Source organism: Cervus elaphus, chromosome 15 (assembly GCF_910594005.1).
Source record: "Cervus elaphus chromosome 15, mCerEla1.1, whole genome shotgun sequence".
Classification (NCBI taxonomy): Eukaryota; Metazoa; Chordata; class Mammalia; order Artiodactyla; family Cervidae; genus Cervus; species Cervus elaphus.
This window is the reverse complement of record NC_057829.1, coordinates 34,395,188-34,416,040: the sequence shown is the minus strand read 5'-3', so window position 1 is coordinate 34,416,040 and position 20,853 is coordinate 34,395,188. Positions and strand designations below refer to the sequence as shown.

At 56.9% G+C, this 20,853-nt stretch overlaps 1 protein-coding gene across 6 annotated transcripts in view; it reads right to left on the bottom strand.

Moving 5' to 3' along the window:
• The window catches only part of ZMIZ1 (zinc finger MIZ-type containing 1), a 171,643-nt gene that overhangs the window by 51,427 nt on the left and 99,363 nt on the right, over positions 1 to 20,853 (bottom strand). The window contains exon 1 of one of the 6 annotated variants that reach the window (XM_043926016.1): positions 17,401 to 18,285. The exons of 4 other annotated variants lie outside the window; for them this stretch is intronic. The gene's annotated coding sequence lies outside the window, so the exon portion shown is untranslated. Of the gene's footprint in view, positions 1 to 16,640; positions 17,342 to 17,400; positions 18,286 to 20,853 lie in introns of those variants that run through there. One more of the 6 variants, XM_043926018.1, reaches the window with a different exon arrangement.

Below are 20,853 nucleotides of genomic sequence, written 5' to 3'. Positions count from 1 at the left end.
AATAATACATTGCCTGGAAGATGATATATGGGAAGAAACCCCTTCCATGAAGATGGAATATCTCCATGACCCTAGGACTAAGGAAGACTCTCAAAGAGGACACAACAATCACTAACAAGGAAGTTGAGAATTTTTCAACATTAAAGTGAATAACTTCTGGTATACCCCTCGAGATAGGCGAAAAGGCTATCACAGGGGAGGGGAGTGTCTGCACAAGACAGAGGGCACAGAGTTCTTGGCGAGTCCTAGATTAAAGGGCTCTGGGGAGTCAGGCTCCCCAAGACTGCCTGCAGCCACCCAGGAAGGCTTCTCAGAAGAGGCAGAAGGTGACTCCATCTCACTCATCACCCAGCTCCAGCCACTTCCTCCTCCTCCATGAAAAGCCAGAGAATTAAGACAGACGGAAGAGCCCTAGCCCCCTCCTCCTTGCCCCACTCGGAGATAACCAAGCAAGAAAAAACAAATGAGAGCGCCTTGGAGCCTGGCAGGGCCTTGAGAAGCTGGGCTTGACAGGGCAACAGCATTTAGCAAAGCTCACATCATCCATCACTGCGGCCCAGTCATTGAGATACTGGGCATTTGATTAAACTAATATGGGCGGCTGGGGCGAGGCATGGCTGGGCGCTTCCTACCCTCGCCTACAAATGAGACCGTCACACACAATCCGATTACCTTGACTGCCACATTTATCTCGGGAGAGGGACCATCCATCACTCCTCAGCAGCTGGCTCTGCACGTCCTTCTGCAGGAGGGGAGTGAAGCATGCCCCAAGTTTCATCAGGCAGTGCTCACTCGGTCATTCATTCCATCATCCTCTCGGCAAGCACTGCCCTAGATGCCCAGTCTGGTCTAGGTCATGGGATGGGCACTGGGGTGCAGAGGAGACATAGTCCTTGGCCTGGAGGGGCCCATGGAGGGCGTGTGAGGAGATATGTGGGCTGGCAACAGAGGAGAGCTCAATGCGTCCTACACCTGAGGGGCCCAGGCTTGCATCCCAGCTCCCACTCCACCAGCTGGGACCCTCAGTATGACAGGTCACTGATCTAGCCCTCAACTTCACACCCACGAAAGGGAATGGCAACACAGGGCAGCCTGTCCAACAGAACTCCTGCAGTGATGGAAATGTTCCATCTCTGCGCTGCCCAGAAGAGGGGCCATGAGCCACGCATGGCTACTAAGCGTTTGGAACATGCTGCTGCCCCGAGGAGCGGAGTTTTACACTGTATTTAATGTTACTTCATTACATTTGAGTATGACCGTCCACATGGGGCTCTGGCTCCTGTGTAGGACATCGCAGACACAGTGGTAGCTGCTTTTTTCAGGGTTGTGGTGAAGGGTCAAACGAGGCAGCCTTCAAATGCCCAGCCCTAAGCTCTGCATATGACAAATGCTCAGTGAAGGCTGGACCCCTCCTTCTCTGAGGCCAAGGATAACAGCAGCGGTTATCTGATAACATGGTCACCGCTACCGTCAAGTTGTCCAGCAGGGCAGACACTCTCGTTTTAAAGAAAAAGAAGCAAAACTCAGAGGTTAGGATGGCACAAAGCGTGACGTGGCAGACACAGCTTGAGTCCAGGTTGTTGCGGTTTTGAACTCCCCGTCTCCCCACTGAACACCTGGTTTACCCAGCAGACGCGCAGCAGGAGCAAGGCCCGGGGACGGGGCATGTGAGGGCATATCAGCTGGGGAGGCAGAGACCACCAGTGTGCAGACGCCCTGTGACCCGCTCCCCCTCTGGACTGGACCCTTCAATGCCAGTGCCAAGGTGGGTGCCAGGTACACAGGGGCGCCCCAGAGTCGCCCCAGCCCCTCCCAGTGCAGGGCAGCACTGGGACAGCCAACAGAGCTTTGGGTTCTAAATATACCAACCCTAGGGACTTCCCTGGAGGTCCAGTGGTGAAGACTCTGTGCCTAAAAGCAGGGGGCACAGGTTCAATCCCTGGTTGGGGAACTAAGATCCTGCATGTTGTAAGGCATGACCAAAAAAAAAAAAAAAGGTTTTTAAATATACCAACTGTAGATGGGGCCCCCTCCTGAGACTCTGAAAGAGGACAAGCACGCAGGGGACCTCCATGACACCTGGACTGGGGAGAGCCTGGGCACCCTGGACTGCCTTCTGCTTTATAGGATATCAGGTTGCACACGTGGGCTCAAGCCAGCTTCACCAGGAACCTGGGCTCTGAGAGTTAAGTGTCCTCAGTGGGGGCCTGACCATCCCTTACAGGGCTGAAGTGGGGATGAGGGGCACTCACGAGTGTGCGAGCAGAACTCAGCACCTGTAAGTGTTGGTGCACTGGGACCTGTTCTCATCACTGGTATTGTCCGAGCTCTCAGAGCGGGTCAGAGACCAGGTGAGTCGCCCCCTAGCCTGCATCCTGTAGGTCTGGGAAGGCTGGAGAGACGGCTTTTAGAAACAAGCACTCCAGTAGGGACCTGAAGACCCGTCCCTTCACTGGTGGTCTGTGTGACCTAGTGCCTGCCGCATCACACCTCCATCTAAAACGAGAATAAAATCACCAGCACGCCCTAATCCTCCTGTAAGGATCAGATAGAACATGCAAAAACACTTCTAACCTGGATTTGGACAAATCTGATAGAATCCATGCGTGCCAGTGGGCAGGCTTTCTCGGTAACTTCAGAGCAGCCTGACCCTGGAGAGAAATCACCTCCCTAAGGGAAGCCAAGCCCCCCTCCCTGCTCCCCCCCACTCAGAAACAGCTGGAGCTCAGGAGTCCAGTCTCCACACATTCAAGAGACGGCCTGCTGGCAGAGGACTCGTCATGAAACCAGAGGCTGGAAAGGGGAGGCCCAGGTCAGCGGAGGCCTGCTTTGTGAGCTCCTCCCAGAATTTGCCACGGGGGTGGCTGGCAGGCTCCCAGGAGGGGGCTGCCCTGGCTCACGGGCCAGGCACAGGGGCTCCCAGCTGGCCTGGGTGTCTGGGGGAGATACAGGGGACATGCTACAGCTGTAGGACGGAGTAGGCTGCTCTGGACGGAAGGCAGGAGGCTCCTGGCAGGAGACTACCACCCGGCTGGGAGATGGGGAGGGAAGCCCATCTGGCTCCAGGTGGGAGCCAGGCCAGGAGAAGAGCCTAGAGGGATGAAGTGCCCTGGAAGAGGCAGAGATGAGACGGGGCTGGGGAGAGGGGAAATCAGGGGACTTGAGGAAGCCTCCCCTGAACACCCTCTCGCACCAGACTCACCCATCTCTGCTGGCCCAGTCGAAGGTATACTTAGCCACTCACACATTAGTATAAATGAGTTTGTAACAAACAGTACCAAGATGAGCAAGCAGCAATAATTAAAGGAAAAATAACAAGGTGGGGGAAGGTGGTGGGCATCTCGCCCTACCAGGCAACCTCCACAAAGGCAAGGAAGACACCAGTGCAGACCCTCTGCCGCCAGGACCACTAGCATTTCCCCCCACCCCCACCCCCCCAAAATGCCAAAATGCCAACACTCTTTTGTTGCCACTTAAACCAATTTGGGGGTAATTCTGCAGGCAATTGTCTTCCTATTTACAATGCGGCTCAGTGATTGCATGGAGGCTGCCGGTTCAGGCTGTAATTGTATGGTAATCACTTCTGTTTATGATCGATGCGGAAATCACTATTGTTTTCCAGCAGGCTTGTTAAATCAAAAAAGTGCAGGGGTTGGGAGGGAGGGTTTATTTCTGTGAGTTGGAGCCCCGGGAAAATGAAATTAAGCAGAGCAACTCATTGTCGGGGGGAGGCGCTTCTGACGGCAAAGACACCCTCACCAGCTCAGAACTGAGAGACATAGAGGGACCCAGGGACGCAGGGACAATGAGAGAGATATGGAAGGTGTGGATGGAGAGACACAAGTGAGTAGGGACACAGGGAGGCAGGCAGGGGCGCCGAGGGGATGGCCAAGCTCGAGACAGAGGTGGTCAGATACTCGGGTGCTCCAGAGGTGCCAGACAGATCCTACTGCTCACGTGTGCAGAGATGCCAAGAGAGAGGACACCCCTTTCCACCCACCCACCCTTCACCAGCCCTGCCCTCATCCATTCCTAGGGAGGTGGGGATAACCCAGGTGCCAGGTGGCAGGCCAGGCACCACCTGCCCCATCTGGGATCTGCCTGCGGTCTCCTCCCCCCTGCCCCAAGGCCGCCTACCTGCCACCTGGAAACAGGGTGGCAGATGGCACCTGGGGGGCTCCGGTGGCAGGACCAGGGCAGCGCTGTGAGTTGTGTGCTCTGAAGAACGGGGTGGGGGTGGTGGGAGCCGCCCACCCGGTGGGCAGAAATCCGAACCTCCCAGAGGCTGCAGGGAGCGGGCATGAGATGGGCCAGCGGCAGTGCCTCCCAGGCGGCTGGGCACTCCGTGGCACCACAGGACCCAGCCAGCCCAGGCTGGAGGCCAACGCCCCGCAGGGAGCGAGCAGGCACCAGCTGCGTGTGCAGCGCGACAAAGCCCTAGGCTGCAGGCTGAGCTTGGCTGAGGGCATATGTTTATTTGCTACTACATGCTCCTCTTCCCCAGCAAAAGAGACCACCAGGCAATGTGTTGAAGATCACGACTCTGGCCAAAAACACTAGGTGTTTGGTTTCTAAAGCCTCCAGGCTCGACGCCCCTTGCCTCTGCCAGCTCTCCTTGCGGCGCCTGGTTCTCTACACCTGTCTGAACCACTCTCTGTATTTCATGGTTCTGCCCCGGCCCCCCTCCAGGAAAGCCTTTCTGGGGTTCACCTGGCTGGACCCTCCTCTCCTGGGCCCCACAGTGTTGAGTGTCACATGGCTGTGATACCGCATGGTGGTGGCCCACAGCTGGCTCGAACCAGTTCGGTGAATCAACAGTGAACGGGTGACAGGCAGGCTGGGCCCTATCACCGCTGACCTCGCAATGCCTAGAGCAAGAAAACCACTCGACAGTGTAGGTAAGAAGCCCACCCTGACCCGACGAGGTGGCTTTCTCCAACCCAGGGTGCCTCGACTCTGTTGTTGAGCCCTGCGTGTTGTCCTCAAAGGCGGTGAGAGCCCTGGGATGGAGAGCAGTAAGCCTTCCCCGTCCTGAATGGAGAAGACCCTTCCTGTTGTCCCTTGTAAGACCTCCTGAGCCTGGGTTCAGGCCCTGAACTTGCCCTGGCCCGGCCCTCAAACAGGCCACCTCCCAGTTGGGCTGGGCCATGAACTGGGGTGCCCTGGCTACCTAATTAGGGGCTCAGCAGGGCATAGCAGGCAGCCGCTGGTAAAACCTTAGAAGTGGAACAATCACTCCTAATTGGACTTCCAGGATTCAGCTTAAAAAAACAGACTGCTTCTCCCCTGGGACCTCGCTTCTGAAGGATATACAAACAAATGATAGTTGTTCAACATTAAAAACAAAGTTGGCTAAAATGAGAATTTAAGCTACAATGAAGTTGTCTAAGTGGAGAGGGACCCCCAAGGGCCATGAGTTAATGTGTGTGCACGTGCGCATGTGCAGACACGCATGTCTACACAGGGCAGGCTGGGTGATTAGCAGGTAGATTGCCTTTTAGAGTCATGGTCTCCTCTCAGCCCCTAACCAAGCCTGGGATCCTATGGTCTGGACTCTCCACCCTCCAGGCCCTGTCAGGAAAGGGACAGGAAGGTCTCTGGCGGGCCAAAGGCTTGCACTCTGAAGGTGGGAGGCCAGAGCTGGAGCCTCAATACCACACGACAACCCCCACCCACCCTCAGCCCCCGTGTCTGCCCAATGTTGGCAGCAATTGTATCCCCTGTTCCAGGGGAGAGATGGTGCCACACAAGTGGAAGCATCCTTCTGGACCCTGAAGCACTCTAGAAACATCAGATGTTTTTACTCCCTGCTCCCATCTCAGAGCCAACCACTGACCTCTGTTTATTGAGCACCCTCAAGTCAGGACTCTGGGTGGGAAGTGTAAGGTAAGACCACCTGGCCCCGCACAACCCCCCAAAGGGGCAGAGTGGTCCAGGTGAACTTGTAGAGCCGCTGACAGGAGGCTGCAGCTGGCGGGCAGAAGCCAGGGCTGCTTGAGAAGGAGCCAGGCCAACCAAGGGAGGCGCTGGGCCCGAGAGGTGGGGCAGTGAGGGCTTGGAGACTCAGTCTGGACTCTCATCCCAGTGCTAAGCAGGACAGGAATCAACCACCCATTTTTCAGAGAGGCAATTTGCCCTCTCAGGGCAAATTCACCCATTTGCCGCGAGAGGCAAGTGACTTCCTGATGGTCTCCAGACTCTACTGTGCTCTCAAACAATGGCCATCTGAAAGTCTCTCTTTGCAGGCACCTCTGAGAACAGAGAATTCTTCTGCCACCCTGAGACAGGCAGAAGGAAGCTGTAGATAGTCAGGGCTGATTTCACCAGGAAACCATGAGACGCCTTTCCTGAAGGTCTGGGAGGGTCCAGTCAGCTACCGGAGGATGGGAAGTGACTTCTGGGGTCGGCTCCACGAGCCTTCCCAGGCCCCTCCTCCAGTCCCCGAGTGGTGCAGGCAGAGGGTGTGGAGCCAGATGCCCTCAGCCGTGTCTGGGGAGGAAGAATCCCTAGAGCCTTGGATTGGGCCTCCTCTCAGAACCCTGTGTCTTCCCTCTGGTTTGAGTGGGCTAAGGGTGTGCCTGCATGGGAGAAGGGGCAGGAAAGGTCCAGATGCAGTGACTGCCTCTGTCCTGGCCCCCAGGCCAATCGGGGGACCATCCCTCCTACCCCAGCATAATGATAACAACTAACATTCATGAAACGCATCCCCTGTGCCAGGCACACGGATGTGGGGGGTGCTCACAGCCACCTGGAGGTCACTGCTGTGACCACCCTGCTTCCGTGGAGGCTGAGGTATCTCAAAGCTTCAGTAATTCACCTGAGTTCACACAAGTGCGAAGTGGAGGGGCTGGCTGCACAGCCTCTCCCTGCCACTACCCACCACGGTGGGCACCTGCCTACCCCAAAGGGAACAGGACTTGCTAATTCTTACACGCATATGCCATGGTGCCCCTCCCACATCACGGACACTCTCAACATCCCCCAAGTTCACAAATCTACACAAACCCACGAGAACACCATCACATTCACTCATCCAATAGTCATTAAATGTGTGTCCCGTGTGTGTCCACATGGACACATGCCTGTCCAACCTCGTGGGTACATGATGTATGTACGCAGATGCAAAACCCATGTAACATTCTCCAGCATTCCATCTTATACTTTTCTGCAACAGGCACACTCCCACTTCACATCCGGCCCTGCACACCTGGGGTCTTCCAGCACTGCCATCTTCATTTGAGGACTTTAAGCTCCCAGAGGGCAGGAAGCCCGTCTCTCTTCACATGACCCACAATGATCAACCGAGAGCCAACTCTTCATTTGTTCGTTCATTCATTCAAAACATACTAATGTGTACTTTTTGCCTACTTGGATGCAGAACATACACACTTGAATGAGCTACAGCCATGAACTGGAGGGGCTTCCCCCATGGCGCAGTGGCAAAGAATCTGCCTGCCAACGCAGGGGAGGTGGGTTCGATCCTTGGGTTTAGGGAAGAGCCCCCTGGAGTAAGAAACTGCAACCTGCTCTAATATTCTTGCCTGGAGAATTCCATGGACAGAGAAGCCTGGCAGGTTACAGTCCAGGGGGTCACACAGAATCAGACACGACTGAGCACACATGCACTTCATGAACGTGAGGAAATAAAACATTCCCGGGCAAACCTCACAGTGAGCCCAGAGAGGGCACAGGCGCGTGCATGAGTGAGTGCACACGTGTGGAGGGCATGAATGCAGTGCCTTGGCAGGACTCCTGTAAAGGAAGGGGGCCCACATTTTACGGAAGAGGCAACTCACACAGCAAAGGGGAATCACAAGCTCCTGACCACCTGGGTAGGGTGCCAGCAAGGCTTCAGGTAACAGGTGTCTAAGGCCAGGGAGGCATCTGGGGAACCCAGGCTCTGGGTGGCCAGACCCACCCCGGGAAGCCCCCGCCCCCCCCGCCATATTCATCACAACTGGGGAGGACACCTCCATGGCGAGGCTGTAACCTGAGGACAAAGATCTTATTCAGGTCATCAAACGTATTTCTCAGAGAAGGTATACCACCACACAAAGCTTTGAGAGGATTACCAGCCCCTGACAGGACTGATGCTGGGAGGCTTAATTCCAGGGAGGTGGGTGGGCTGTGGGGACTGGCTCCCAGGGCGCAGGGTGGGGTCAGGAGGGTGGATGGGTGGTGATGATCCCTCTTCTGCTCACTGGCACCTTGGGGCAGGGGCATGCCGAGAGCAGAGGACCCATTTCTGTTTCAAGGATCCAAGAGGAGCCAGGGCCTGTGCTCAAAAAATGAAGCCACTGCTTGGCCCTTGCTCGCCTTCCTGTCCTGATGCTGACCTCTGAGCGCCTAGCTCCACAGGCTGGGCTGTCTCCCTAGGGCAGAAGTCATTAGAGACCCAGTGGTAAGGCTGCCCTGGGTCCAATAAGGTGGGGGGCGGGGGGTTTCCTCTGCTTTGGGTGTTACTGCCCTGAGCACCGCCCACCCCCCCAGGACGGTGGTGTGTGTCCTCCCCTGACCCAGGGCCTCCCAGAACTGCCCAGCAACTTTGGGGACCTGATGCTGGCAAATGAAAAGCAGACACACGTGAGGGTTAAAGCCACAAGCTTCCCTCAGCAAACAGTGAGGGAGCCCTATGCCAGGGGCCAAGGAGAGGGTGGAGGGAAGGGTGGGTGGCTGTTGGCGCCAGGATTTCTCAGGCTGGGGGTAGGGAGGTGGGCATTCTGCATGCATGACAGTTCAGGGCTGGTGTGGGAGGAGAGGCACCCCTGTGCAGGTGCTGGTGAGATGGGGAAACATGTGGATACACTTGGGCTGTGATGGAGGATTATGAGGCAGGGAAGCAGGAGGATGTGTCCCCAGAGGAACGGGCCCAGCAAAGCACAAGGAAACCCATGACAAAGCAGCAAGGACAGCTGATGCCTACTCAGGGCTGAGCAGGTCCCAGAGTTGTGTTCCAAGCTGCAGCTAGAACATACTCTTTAATCTTCCCACGACCTGATGAGATGGGTGCTATTCCCCCATTTTACAGATGAGGAAACTGAGGCTTAGAGAGGGTTAGAGGACCTTGTGTGGAACAAACAGAAGAGAAGGGGGAGAGATGCTGGTGAATAGAGATGGAAGGGCCGGGGGTGGGGGGTGGCCTCTGAGGTGTGAGGGCCTCCAGTCCCTAATAGTGGGGAGCCATGGGAAGACCATGCCCTCCCCACCCGCAACGCCTCCCCATACCCACTTCTCTGGGAATATCCAGCCCTCACCTCCTCTAAAAACTCTCCCCAAGTAGACGCATCCCTAGGAAGCCACATGACCCAGCCCTGCAGCCCCGGGTGCATGAGGTCTGATCCCCAAGACTGTGGCTGCCTCAGACTCCGAGGCTGGGCCTGATGCTGTCCAGGCTTCCAGAGTCCAGCACGCAGCACCCAGCTGTTGTCAAGCCCTAAGGTATGAGACAAATCAACTCACTGGCTCCTGGGACCTCCCGCAACTCCGAGGATTTCTTTTCCCTGAGTGTCCTTCTGGGAGCCCTCCGGACAGCTGAAGCTGGGCCTGGACCCGTGGGCCTTAGCCTGCCAACCCACCTCCTGCTGGGCTACTGGCCCCTGAAGGCACCTCCACACAATGCAGCTCACAGACCCTCCACCTAGCAAATGCACTCCACACAGGCTGGGGGCTCATGGACCCCAACAAACTATCCGTGGACCTCAGAAGGGAGACATTCTTGGACAAGCCGCTTAGAGGGCTTCAGGAGTCCTCTAATGTAGCGTACAGCTCCTTTACCAAGAGGGAAATGAAAGTGGTCACCTATTCTGGCCCCCCACCCTTCCTCCAGGGCTAGGACACAGACAGCTGCCTCCAGGGCAGCCCAGGCACTTCTCAGGACAGAACGAGTGGCAGGCACACTGGCATCCCTGGCAGGTTCCCCTGTTACAGCAGCCACGCAGGACGGGGGCAGGGGCCCCTGGACAGCCTGCCCTCTGCCCTGCACGGCTGGGTCTCTGGTCACAACACACAGTACAAGCAGTTCCTTACAGACAAGGAACTGAGGCCTGAGGTGTGGTGGGACCCAAGCTCTTGGGCTGGAGAACTCAAGAGAAACCCTGAGCCCAGCTGGTCTGGAAGCTGATCATATGCCTCGAGGGTATTAAGTCAAAACCTGAGAGTAATGAGAGTTGCCACTCAATGAGCAATTCCTATGTGCCAGACACTAAGCGCCCAAAGCCCTTCTCACCTACTCCCTGCCGTGGGCAGCTCTGTTTTATTAATTTAGGAGACAGAGACTTGGAGAAGTTAAGTGACTTGCCCAAAGTCACCCAGTAAATGACAGATGTGGGTTTCATAATTACTCCCCTGATGCTGTCTTGGGAAGGACGCTGGGAGGCCTTGATGAAGAGCCCGGGGTGGGGGTGGGGTGAAACAGGGAAGTCCTGCGGGGCCCGGTGATTCACAGAAAGAACAGCGGGGAAAGTCCAGGGCCCTGTGCATGGAGGGAGGGGCGGCAGCTCCTAGCAGGAGGCAGGCAGAGACCATGGGACCCAGCCTCCCTATAGATCCGCAGTGACAGAGCTGCAAGGTCCCTTAGACACCCTCTAGCACTGTCCAACAGAATCTTCTGTGATGATGGAAATGTTCAACCACTTCTGCCCAATATGGTAGCCACCAGCCCCATGGGGCTACTGAGAACTTGAATATGACCTGTGTGATTGAGGGCCTGAACACTGAATTTCATTTAATTTCATCCAACATACACTTAAATAGCCACCCATGGCTAGTGGCCTTTCTATCAGACAGCACAGTAAACCCAGTGATTCTTCCTATAGGTGGGATCCCCGAAGGATGAGGGCTCCCGCACATCGCAGGGTCACCTTGGGAAGCCAGAGCTGGCCTGAGAGCTTGGAACTCTCCTTTTCTTCCTGGGTGACTGCCTTCGCTGCGACCCGCACCTAAGCCTGGGCTGGTCATTTAAGAGACATATATTGAGCACCCAGCACTGATACAAGTCACGGATGGCCTGTCTAGCAATGTACAAGCTAGTGGGGATGACAGGGGTTGCCCTGGTGGCTCCGTGGGTAAAGAATCCGCCTGCAATCCAGGTTTGATCCCTGGATCGGGAAGATCCCCAGGAGAAGGAAATGGTAACCCACTCCAGTGTTCTTGCCTGGAAAATTCTATGGACAGAGGAGCCTGGCAGACTACAGTCTGTGGGGTCACAAAGTCGGACATGACCAAGCAACAAACACACTTTCCAGTGGGGATGACACCTGGTGGACAAGGGTCCAAGATGAATAAAGAAATGAAATAAACCACCAGCAGACAGGTCGTGTGTGTGTGTGTGTGTGTGTGTGTGTGTGTGCGTGTGTGTGTGTGTGTGTGTGCGCGCGTGCTGGGGGCAGCGGTCTAGGGAAGGTCTGCTGGCTGGTGGGCCTGGAAGCAGTAGGGTGGAGAGGAGATGGTAGAAAGAGGGGCTCTTCCCGGGGCTTTTCTGCCCTCCCCTCTGAAATGTGGCCCCCCATTTTCCACAGCCTCCCTCCCACACATAGGGTCTAAACCAGATGCTCTAAGGCTTCCGAGCACAGCTATGAATCTGCTAAACGGATCACACTCTCGGGAGGTGGACAGGGTGCCTATAAATCACCAGCTGCCTCAGGCTCTGCCCAGAGGGGGCACTGAGAGGGTGTGAGGCCAGTTTAGAGGTTGTCCCCTGTCCCCTCCAGTCCCAGCCCCAGGGAACCGCCCACAGAGATTTAAACCCTCCCAGGGCGTGGCTGTAACCCCCGAGGGACTAGGGGCAGATTCCACAAACAAGGTTCTCTCTTTTTTTTCCAGGAGAGAGCAGAGGGGAGGCCTGGACAAGTTCCACCAAGTTCCCAAAGCTCCTCAGAAGAGCTGGCTGCCCTGGCCCCCCACCACGGGCAACCGCAGAACAGGAACCCTGCAACATGACAGGCTTTCCATTGCGTCAGCAGAGGCAGGGACATTCCCGCAGCAGAGCTCCGACCTCGCAGGGCTCTCCCACTTCCCTGCACGGATTCCTGCCTCAAGCCAGCAGCATCCCTGCTCCCGGAAGCCCTTGGAGTCCCACAGGTCTCCCTGGCTCCTCCCTAGCTCTCCCCTCCCCTGGGGATCAGACCTGAGCTCCTGGGATAAGATCTGTTTCAGCAATGGCTCCACTTCCTGTACTCGTCTCTGTTGCTTCACCTGGAGGAACCACCTCCCTAGGTGTCCCGGCTGAAATTCATTCCCTTTCTCACCCAAGACCCCAAATCCTACCCATTTCCAAACTCAAGGACCGCCTGGGAAGTTTCAGGCTATCCCAGTCCCGAAGTCACCACTTTCCCTTCCTCCTTTTCCAGCTCCTACAGCGTGGAACATAAGACTCAATTCACTCAATTCTCCTCATCCCAGCATCCCTTACTATCACCCGCTGCATCCTCAGATGCTGGGGGTAGGTAGCACCCACAGGCAGGACCAAGCCTTTATCAGTCTCCTGTTCATTCTAGCTCAAGACTCCAGTAGTTTAACTCCTGGAGTGGAGTCTACCATTCAGAGCTGAGACACAGGGCAATGTTCTTAGAAGAGATGAGAACACAGGCCCCCAGAGGGGAAGTGACTTGCCAAAGGTCACACTAATTTGGCACCAGATCATAGATGTTACCACTTGAACGCTAGGCCCTGGAGCCATGCTGCCACCAGTGGTATGGGAATTATCTGAACCAAAGCCAGAACACAGAGGCTGGGATGTACCCCAGAGCTACCGAATCTCCAGGGTGACTGGGGAGTCGCAACTTCAGGGAATGTGGGTGTCCTGGCCAAAGGCCTGATCTTCATTCACCAAATATGCACAAAGAACCAACTACAGCCCCAGGCCAGGAACTTGGAGGGCCTGCCTCTGCCCCAGGGTAGGTGGGGACAGTCGGAGAACCCAAAAGGATCTCGGGGCTCCAAGCAGGAATCTGTGCCTGTCTGGGGCTACTTGGCTAGCCCAGCCTGACGCTCTGGGTGCCCGAGGCAGAGCCTAGCTCTGTCAGTCAGGTGTGAAGGGCACACAACACATCAGATACTGGGGACCAAGAGCATGTGAGCATCCCCAGGTGGCCCACCTCGGGAAAGGCTCAGCAAGCAGAGGCCCTGAACATCGCCCCCACTTCACTCAAGGGGATTGGGAACCTGGGGTTTTCCCCAAAGCTCCTCTCATCTCTCAAGCTCCCCTGGATGTGCCTTGAGGAGCTTCTTTTGGGTGTGCTGGGGTCCCTGGCAGAGGGCCAGCCCCTCTTGAAACTTCCCCCTTCAGTCAGCTCAGGCCCCAGGGGAGCCAGAGGCTACAGTGAGGCCTGCTGTTCACAGGAGGTGGACACCTCAGGATACCTCAGGACAAGGCCAGAGACAAAGTGATCTAACAGGGCTGGAGGAGGAAAGTGAAGCAAAGCATAATGAAATCTCATATAAACTTCAACTTCAAAACAGCAGACAGTTCTTTTTTAGAAAAAAACAAAACAAAACAGCAGACAGAGATCTGCGGTGGCCACGAGTGGGCATTAGCTCCATCACTAGCCTGCCCTGCCATGTGACCTGGGGGCAGGAAGTCCCTTTAACCCTCTGGCCCAGGAGCTCTGGGAGAGGCTGCAAATACTTGGAGGGTAGGGGCCTTGTTTTTCCCTGAGCAGCCTCCCTTGTGAGGCTGCTGCCTCTCTGCTGGGCCCTGGGAGAGTTTTCTCCTGCAGCTGAGGCTTCAGGAAAAGCGAAGGAGAGGGTGGCACCTTGAATGCCCCATGACACGAGGGGCACAGGCCCTGGCAGGATAGGAGCAAAGGGCATACTGTGCCAGCCAGATGGCCCTCGATCCTTCTCCTTCCCAGCCCTGGCTGGGGCCTGCACATTTCCCTCTGGGGTGGAGCTGATGAACGTGGCCACAGGGTCCTCCCCTGTGGAGAAGAGCCTCCTCTCCCTTGGGACTAAAGCCGCATCCATCAAGTTAAACACCTCCCTCGCCTGGAGAGCCTGTCTCCCTCTCCTTCCAGCTCTGCCAGCAGAGAACTCTCTGTTCCTGGGGACGTGAGGCTGAGCTGGCTCTCCCGCCCGATCGATGGATGACTTCACAAAGACTGACGCCTACCGGGCACCAAGACAGTCCTTGGGGAGGTCTGAGGCTGCTCCGGGGACCGCTGCCCACCCGTGACCCCTGGCTGACCTCTGCTGGGTGGGAGTGCTCTGGCGGAGGAGTCAGAGACCTGGGGCTCATGCCACTCACTAGGTGACCTTGGGCAGAACTGAATCTCAGCCTTCTCCCATGCTAAGTGGGAGCACCTGGCTTGTCTATACTCCCCTTACTGGGAGGCTGTTGGAAAACGGAAGGTCCCTGCATCCTATGGACTCCTCCTGCACTGTCCCACTGTCTAACATCCTCACCTCATCTGTCCTACATCTCCATCCTTCCAGGCCAGAGACATCCAGTGGAACTTTCGGCCCCAGTGGAAATATTCTATGATCTGACCTACCCAGTCTGGTAGCCACTAGCCACATGTGGCTGTTGACCATTTGAAACGTGGCTGGTGCAAATGAGAAACTAAACTTGTAATTAAGTGTACAAACAGCCACATGTGCTTCGTAGCTATCATACTCCACAGTGCGGTTCTAAACGGAGCTCTGCCATCCTCATTCCCCAGGGTGTGACCCAGAAAGCTCCCAGGTAGGGTTCTGGTTGAACATCTGTGGGCATCTTCAGTCTGACTGGCTAACAGCAGACCTGGAACTCATCTCAGAGTTCCCAGGGACTGAGCTTGGCCTCAGCCAACACTGACTTACAACCAGAAGCATGCTTTCAATCTCTCCATCACCTCCCCACTCCAACAGAGGAAAGCAGCACAGGACCAGCTAACTGCTCACGCACTCCCTCAGGAGTCACTGAGTGCTTACCACCTGCCAGGCATGGTGGCTGGCACCAGGCTATACTGGGATGAGTAACATACAGCTCCTGCCTTCAAGGAGCTCACAGTCAAGGCCACCCTCTGGTCACAGTTATGACTGGCTTCCTCTGTCCCCTACTGGGTGGTCCCGGCCCGGGGACATCAGTTTTTCCAGCTGAAATGGGGCTCCCGAGTCCCTGAGCACACAGGCTGTGGGAAGAACCAGGAGGTGAGAGAGAGAGCAAGAGGCAAAGGGGTTCTTGCTGAGGACGTGGCTGTGCAGGGGAGCAGAGACGGCAGAGTGAAGCAAGTCTCAAACTCTGTGCAGGCTGCTGCTTCCGGTAAAGACCCAGATTCTCACCAAAGCATCACTGTTTGGTGGTTTCTCACTAAGGAAGTTCAGGGTAAAAATAGTTCAGGAGGGGACTTGAATCCTGCTAGCTGTGGGGGTAGTCACCGCCTGGTTAATGCACACAAAAAAAGGGGAACAGGCTTACTAGTAGCCACGTGGACTTCAAGGCTCACCTCCCTACACCTCCTGTTGTGGGATAGGGCTTTCTACTCTGCAGCGGATGGGAGACGACCTTCCAGCCCAAAGCCTCAGAAGTGGAAGGGGCTGAGTCCCTATAAACCATCTGGGGTCACCCTGATCTCAGGGAGCCATCACCCTGCCCACTCCAAATCCCTCCCCAATTGGATTTCTGGCCCACTCTCAAGGATGGGCCATTTAAGAAGCTCTCTGGTGCCAACTCCTTGCTAGCTGCCTCACAAGACCTTCCTGCGGGAGGAGTTTCCAGCCATGCCTAGTAACCATCTGCCAGTCCAGCCTGATGGTCAAGGGTAGGGAACCTAGGTCTCCATCCTGACAGTGATGGTCTCCTGGAGCCCATCTGTAGTGCAAACGGAGGGAAAGACAGGGAAAGACAGCCTGACCTCTCCTAGTACCACCCAAGCCAGCTTTCAGTTGGACTCAAGAATAGGGGCTTATCTAGTGCACCAGGCGCCAAGGCTTGTAAGATTTCCCCAACACCAAAACCACGTACTCCTGACCACAGAGACAGACCTTCAGCCCAGGCAGTCCTCTGAGAAACCCTCTCTCCAAGGTCTTAAATGAGATCTTCACAGCCTGGTGTCAGGCACCACAGAAAGGCCCCTTCCAGGCTCTCTGGTGTAAACATTTCTCCTCCTCCAGCCCGCCTCCCAGCAAACACTTGTCAGAAGTATGCTCTGTGCCCACCACCTCTCCGAAGGGCACCCGGCAGCAATGGGGGCACCACCAGCGCCCATCGGGGTCTCTGGGCGCTGTCAGCATCAGGGCTGCATCCTGACAAAGCAGCAGCTTGAAGTTAAGGACCCTCGGCCGCTGCCTCCGCGGAAGGCTTCCTGGCCCATTCAGCTATTTGCAATAGAAGCCGCCAATTGAGGACGCAGCCTTGTAAAATGTCTGCTGGAGAGCCAACAATTCACCTTCGGGAGTGGTGGGGGTGGTGGGAGGGGAAGCCACCTGGCCCCGGGCCCCAGAGAGAATGAGGGCCCCCTGTCTGAGCGCACAAAACGGCCCGGTGCACGCCGGTGCCACTCGCGGCCAAGCCTCGGGCTGACACCATGCAGCACACGGCGCTACCCACAATGCACCGGCCCTTCTCTGTCACACACAGGCACGCACACTCACTCCCGCTCCCGGAGGGAGCCCGGCCCGACCCGCGGGCGCCCCGGCGCCGACCCCTCCAGTCCCGCACTTACCTGGAAGTTGCACCGGCCGCGATCCCGCCCTGGCGCCCGCAGCGGGCTGGGGCCCGGCCGGGGGCGGCCGCAGCGAGCGACTCCGGGCAGGGTTCAGCCGGCGCGGAACAAAGGCTGCGCGCAGGCAGCGGGCGCCGCCTGCATCCCCGCTCCGCGCCGGGGCGGCGGCGGCGGCGCGGGGGCCCGGGCGGCTCCGGCGCCCGCTCGCTCCGCGCTGCCCGCTCCGAGGGCGCTTCGGCTCCCGCGCTCCCGCTCGCTGCTGCCCGCCACCGCCGCCGCCGTCCGGCTACCGCACCGCACACATCAATTATTCATCGCCCGTCTCCAGCTTCCCGGGCGAAGCCAATCACAGTCGGAGGCTCTGCTAATGGGGCCGCCGCCGCCGAGGAGGCAGCCAGCCGCGCACCCGGGCGCAAGCGACAGCCCTCCGGGGACGGGGATGGGCCGGGGGCGCGCGGGGGGCGGGGGCGCACAGGGTGCGCCGGCGAAACTTCCCACGGCCCGCGCCCTGCGCGGCGCTCCCGCACCCCGCCGGCGCGACCACCCACCCTGCTTGCGTCCGCGTGGGGCTGGGGGCTCCGGGGAGGCCGGGCGCGCCGCGGCTGGGGGAGGGGAAGGAGGAGGAGGAGCGCGGGAGGAAGATGAAAGGCTAGCAGACCTGCCTCGGTGTCTCTAGGGAGCCCTGGCTCGCGCGCGCCCTCCCCGCCCCGCTAGTCTCGCCGTCCGCACCCCCGCCCCGCAGCCCGCCGCCCGCACTCACTCGCGCGCGCAGACCGTCGGCCCAGCCACTTTGCTGCGAGGGAGCGCGAGCGAGTATGAATCCGAGGCAGCTCACATTTCAAACTTGCACGCAGGGGTGGTGCTGGTGCACGCCGCCGCTGAGCGAACGCACGACCCGACGAGCGGCGCTCCAGCCTCCGGGCGGGGGCGGCGACAGGCCCCCTTCCCTCCCCCGCCCAGGCAATTAATTGGAAGCAACACTTGTACGAGTGGGTCTCCCGGAACGCTGCCGCCCAAGGGGGCCGCCGGGAAGGCACATGCGGTGGATGACTTAGGGTGTCTCCTGCCCCCCAGGAGAATCCTCCCAAGTGGTCATGCTAATAAGGGTCCAAGGCCGGGTGGGGGCGGAGGAGGGAGCAGGCCTGGAGGCGGCCTCGGCCCCGGGGGAGGAGAGGGGGCGGGGCGGGACTGGGGCATCCGGATTGTGACCTGGTTTAAAGGATTTTCGGAACGGGCTAAGGGGCGGAGAAGGCAGGCGGTCTAGCATCTTCCCTGGCACAGAGGCCCCTGCCGCCTCTAGGATTTCCCGAGGCAGGGTGAGCGGGCGCACGTACGCTCGAGCTCGCTGACTTCGGGGAGCCCCTGTGCCCTGGAACCAGCGGTAGGGAAGCCGGGGGTGGCGGCTGCGCGCGGCCCTGCCCCGCCCCGGGAGCTGCTGCCTTCTGACTTTGCATCCTGTGGTGGCCGCGGCCTCTTCCTTCCAGCCTGTCTGTCGCAAGGGCTCCTGGCGCTAAGCTGAGCCTGGAACACCCCTGGAAACCAAGACGCCGCCCTGCCACCCCAAAGGATTCTTCGCTCCTTCTTTCGTGGGCACTCCATCACCACGATCCTCTTTGGGACAAACTTTATTTTAAGCCCCTTTCCCCCAGCCCCGCCCTCTCGCAGTGAAAGTTTCTTGAATGGCGACCTAACTGCCCAAACAATTAGGAAGGTAAGCGGGGCCCCATCTTTCACTCTAATGAGAGGCAGCCAGAATTGTCTTGAAAAATCCCCTCTATGTGAGACTTTCCTGCACTGCTCTCCTTGCCATCATGGGAAATTGACCAGGTCTGCTAGCCTTTGACTTAGCTTCTCCTGTTCTCCTTCCTTCATTCCCCATTACCAGCCCCCTATTTTCAGTCTGAGCTCTGGCTGGCCCCGAAACCTTCCTGTCTGTCCTACTGCCAGCCCTGCAAGTGCCTGAAACAAATCACTTATCTAGAAATTATGTTCTTGCTCCCTATTTGACATAAATCGTTAGCAGGCTCTAATCCCACCCACTGCCACTTGAAATATCACTTTCAGAGATGGCATTTGGAAATGCAGTTGTCATGGGCTTTCCCTCCGAGGGGCTGGTTAAATGGATTAATTCATACTTCATAACTTGCTGCCTTTGGACAAGAACTAGCTTCCTGCAAGAGAGATTAATTGGCATCACCTTCCTGCAGGGCCAACCCGGGGGCAGCCAGGGTAAGGACTTTCTTGCTCTGTCCAAATTCCAGGCTTTGCTTAGTCTCCCATCCTCGGAGGAGCCTTCCCTCATCCTGAGTTACAATGGCTTCTTTAGGGACAGTCATTTATTCACCGAGACATCCATTGGAGGACCTGCCTTCCCAAGCAGCCACAAAGGGGTTTGAGAGCCCATGAGGGAAGAGCCTTATGGCCAGTGAAGACCCTCCCATTTTTCTCTTCTGGTTGGCCCAGTTTGCTTTGCAGATCCTATAGAACACAGACTCCTATCCAAAGCCCAGTGCTCAGCCAGTGACACCCAGAAGAAGAGGAGGCACAGCAATTTGGTCAATTTTTCAGAAGAAAACATTGAAATGGATGTCTTCAAGACCCATTTTTTTAAACACAAATCTGGTTTTAATAGGATGTCAGGGCTTAAACCTCGATTATACAGAACCCAAGTCACCAAGACCTCAAATAACCGGGACACCCGTCTTCTGGGTTCTTTCCACCCAGAAGTTCTGTGCAATGATAGTTCACAATATTTGCCTGATCCTTAGTGCCTTCGGAGCCACCAAGGACCCTAATATTTGGAACTTCCGGATTCATTCTTGAAATACTCTGTATATATCGGTACCTATGTGGCTCTAGGCACTGAATTCAGAAAAACCACTCCTGTAGGTTGAACCAGAATTTGGACTGGAACTGAGCAGACATTTACCTGAGGAATACAGACCTGGAGGCCCAGCCTGGGAAACTAGTAACAATCCCACCCCTTCCCCTCCCCCATCTCTCAGCTCTCCCCAGAACCTATTCTCGAAGGAGCCCCAGGGTAGGGTGAGAGAAGAGTATTGATATGCTTATTTAAACTTCACAGGCCTGGGACCAACAGATTTTCCCCAGGTGAGAGGAAAAAAAAAAAAGGTAAATATTCTCTGTTAGCAGATTTATGTAATTAGGAAAACAAATTGTTTTCAAGAATCCATTCACCAGCCCGCACAGAAGGCCTCCAGGCCAAAGCTAGGGTTTTCACATGCTAATTTCAAGACCTGCTTGGTCCCATTCCAGCCCCACTCTGGCCCACTTGGTTAGCAAGCTCTTAATACTACAGCCCAGAGCCTAGAGAAACATGGACACTCCAACCAGTTCCTGCTTCAGAAAGGCATCCCCCTACTTATTCCACATTCCAACTCCACTTCTCTAACTTCCAAAGATTTTCTTAAAAGCCTGAGGTCCAAAGTGGCCCGCTCCACCCCCTGGGCGCCTGCCTTGATAAGGATCTACAGGAAAGAGGCAGCAGACAAAGGCGCTCTCCACCTCTGCACGCAGTCACTCGGCGAGCTCTCTAAGTGACCTCGGCGAGGGGGGCACAGCCCGGGGGAAGGACTTGGGAGGCAGAAGAAAGGAAGAAGAAAGGGAGAGCTGCGGCCCCAGCACCGTGGCTCCTTGATGAATGCCCGGGAGCGCTTGGGAAGCCCGATTCGGGGATCAATAGCTGGTGGCTTTTCTTGCGGGTGTTTGAACTCCTCCTGCCGTGGGCCCTGGCAAGGAGGAGCCGCCAATAAATCACAGCACTGCAGCCGGGAAGGCAGCCGTGGCTTGCACTGGAGGGTGCGGGAGGGAGGACATTTCACCCAGCCGGGGAGCCTGTTGTGTAGAACCCACCTCCACAGGACCAACCAGGCCATGGGGGGTGGGGTGGGGGGAGTGGGACGGACTCTTTGGTGGAGTCTGAGGTGTGGGAAGAGCTTCCTCCAGGCCTCCCCAGCTCACCTCCAGAGGGATGGGCTCCTGGATCCTGTCCCAGCCCAGGCCAATGAGTATGAAAGAGCAAAGCCACTGGATGTAGGTCCCCCGTGAGTGGAAAAGTGGTTCCCAGGCCCAAGGCAGGGTCACCTCCTCTGCAAAGCTTTGCGGGGGGAGGCGGAGGTGGCTAGGGGCAGAAGAAGCCCCAGTTCCCTACAGCTGAGGCTGAGAAGCAGAACAATGAACCCCAGAGTCACCC